The sequence below is a fragment of the Nannobrachium achirus genome (genome assembly GCF_963921795.1).
Source record: "Nannobrachium achirus genome assembly, chromosome: 11".
Lineage (NCBI taxonomy): Eukaryota > Metazoa > Chordata > Actinopteri > Myctophiformes > Myctophidae > Nannobrachium > Nannobrachium achirus.
This window is the reverse complement of record NC_137820.1, coordinates 60,559,585-60,563,246: the sequence shown is the minus strand read 5'-3', so window position 1 is coordinate 60,563,246 and position 3,662 is coordinate 60,559,585.

Sequence of the window (3,662 nt, the reverse complement as noted above, 5' to 3'; positions counted from 1 at the left end):
CCAGTTCCTTGTCTATTCACAGATAATTATTATGCGGGGGAAGGCGGACAATTAATCAACTCGTTCATAGAGATGTATGCATTTTGGCTGGCCTACCTTGACTCTCATTCCTGGATACACCACTGCTCACTTCACCTCTCTATGCCTGGAGCTCCCCCCCCCCCCCCCCCCCCCCCCCCCCCCCCCCCCCCCCCCCCCCCCCCCCCCCCCCACACACACACACACACACATGCACTTACACCATTTCCCCTTTACGTCATGGCTACTTTTTCCTGTTTGATAACTGATATGGCAGGGGAAATTACCCACAAATCAAGTTCCCTTTAATATCCAAGGTGATGGGGATTATATAATATGATAACATAACATTGTATCTATTTATCTCTCCAATGTGTGCGCATGCATGCGTGTGTGTGTGTGTGTGTGTGTGTGTATGCGTATGTGTATGTGTTTGTGTGACTATATGTGTGACTGTGTGTGTATGCATGTGTGCATGTCATGTGCGTGTGTGCGCGTGCACGTGCGTGTGTGCATAAATGGAGATGGACGACAACCTTCACGTGGTCTCTCTCCTCTGTAAGTAGCAAGGTCAGGGTGCAAGACCCGCTTGTGAATGTCGCCAACCAGTCATCACCCAGCTGACAGACCAGAGCACAAGAGGCCGGAGGGACATCGTACATCCACGTCAGGACGGGTTGCCATCCCGACCATTGAGCACCAGGTTCTGTCAGTGCTCCAGATCAATGCAGAGGGCTTCACCACTGCCAAACTGGAAGTCACTCGCCACCTCGCTGACTCCCACAAAGTAGCAGCCTCAAACTGCCCTCATGGTTTCCACCTTGCTGGATCCACCCACAGCAAACAGCATGGACTTGCAACCTTTGTCAGGAGCGACCTTAGCTGGACAGCCACAGGCCAATCTCTACCAGGCTCCAACATTGAATGGCTGTCTACTAAATTACAGTCCACATCAGTTGTCAATGTTTACAAGCCCCCATCAGCCACACTGACCATGGCATCACTCCAGATGGCACCTGCACCCACCATCTACCGGTATGCAGGAGACTTCAACTGCCAACACACCATCGGCCGTCCATCATAAAGGTTCCATCTCTGGTGCAGCCAGTAGCAGGGAAACCCGTCAGAAGATGGAACTTTCGAAAGGCAAACTGGCAGTCTTTCCCTGAGGAGACAGAAAGACAATCAGTCTGCCTCTCAGACCCAGATTCTGCTGATGTGGAGGCCGGATATGCAGCCTACTGCATAAAGGGGTGTTTGGTACCCGGCTATTTGAGTCGAGGTGTCCATGAACAAGACACTACCCCTAACCACAAATATAAAACATAACAAAATAACTACTTATGGTAGTTACAGTATCTGTCACCAGAAGCAGAGATATATTTAAGTCTAACATGGAGTTTTAAGTTGAATGGTTATTGGGGTAGGCCTAAATGACCCCAGTTTCATAATGACCCTTTCATGCTCTTTTGTTGTTGATGTTGAGAAAGCACACAAACTCAAGTAAAAACTGCCATTGTTGTTTCTATTCCTACAGAGGATGTCCTGATTTAGGCTACTTATCTAATCAGACACAGACAGACAGACACACACGCGCACGCACACACACACACACACACACACACACACACACACACACACACACACACACACAGACAGACAGACAGACAGACAGACAGACAGACAGACAGACAGAGAGAGAGAGAGAGAGAGAGAGAGAGAGAGAGAGAGCGAGAGAGAGCGCTCTTTGGCTTGAAGAGAGAGGGATTAGATGAATGTGTGAGTTGTTGTTCTGTCTGCGTTTTATGAGCTTATTATATTTACAGCCTCATTTGGACCTTAGTGTGAGATGTATGTGTGCCAGGCAGCTGCACACATGCGTGTGTCTTAAGTGCCCACATATATGCATACAGTGTAATTATCTGAGTTCACATGAGCGTGAGTGTGTGTGCATTGTGTATACATTCATACTTGTGAATGTGGCATGCTTGTCAGAAAGGCTTCTGCGGTAAACAGAACTGGCTCATTAATTAGCAGCAAAGCAGGTCTCGGGGAGTTAAGAGAAAAGTAGGCTACTCCTGTTATCTGTGACATTCTACACACTCTGGAGGAATATAGAGCCTGAATGACTGATGAAGACCAACACACAATGTCAGTCAGGTAGGCTACACACGTGCAGGTGTATACACGCAATTAATGAAAGGTGCAGTGACTTCTTTTATTTTGTTAAAATATGTGTTAAATAGCTCTGTATTGTGATAGTAATCATTGGTATATCGAGTGGTTGTTCAGTAGGGCTCTCCCTGTCCCTCCAGCTCTTTAATACACAGGAAATGCATTTTCAGCCTGGGGAAAGTCATACAGGTTATACAAGATAAACAAATGCAAGTAGAAGTGATGACACAAAGCTGATAAATTGCTACTTGTTACACTGCGGGTACAGCGGGCCCTCCTCAGGATGAGCATGGGTTGTCAATAAACCCTATAGCCCAGGGGTCTTCAACAGGCGGTCCGGGACCCCTAGGGGGTCCTCAGAGTTACTACAGGGGGTCCTCCACATATTCCAATCCTTTTTATATTAACAACTTGAACCCTAGTGTCTATATTCTGAGAACTGTAGCCAAAAATAGCAGATCTACAAGCAGATCAGCTATTTTCGGCAAAGAGGTTTGGTGTAGAGGGGGAAAAGAGCAGACTAAGTACAGAGTAAAAGGTCAAGTTTATTAGGTAGTGACGGATCAAGTGGTTAAATATCTGAAAACACAAATGGACATGAATCTAAAATACACGGTGTGCTGTCTAACAATGAAACCATATGGAATCTATGAACAGGTTGTGGGGGTCCTGCTTCATCTCTCTCTCAACTAAGGGGTTCTTGGCCTGAAAACGTTGAAGACCCCTGCCATAGCCTATTTGTGTAGAAATTAGCCTCACATCACCTCAACAAGTTGGATGTATGCCGTACTGCTGTATGGAACTGAGACATGGGCCTTCACAATTACACAACAGGAAAGGGCCGTGGACATGGAGGCTACATAAGAAAGCTACAAATGGCACTATAGGTGTAACATGGACGGACCACATCAGAAATGTGGACCTCTATGGAGACCTATCACGGCTCACAGACAAAGTCGCAGGGCAGAGGGCACTGTGTCAGCCAGGCACCCAGAACTAGAGGCAAGCAAACTGACACTATGGGAGCCAACCCAGGGCAAAGCCTATTTAATGTACCGTATTTATCACATTATTCATGCATGTTCTTTAACATTATTATGATTTTATGTGGAAACCACCTTGACAACCATGCAGTGGTTAAATGATGACATATCACTGTACATGTCATCATTAATTTGAGACCAGCAACGGTCAGTATCTGAATAGAGAGTGCCTTTACACCAAAAAACACATTATCACTTACACTACCTTTAAAAATCACGAGTGCGCTCATGCAGAATAAACTGTAAATAAATGCAAACAAAATATGCTGTTGCCCAGAAATTTGTTTGAAACATTTCTCCTCCAACACACTAGAGGGCGTAGTCGAATCACTACACGTAGTGTAACAGCTCGTCCAACGTCATGTATGTTGCCGGAAGCAAATCCGTGCTGGGCAAAGGAAAGGGAAACACATGAGTTTGTTTGGG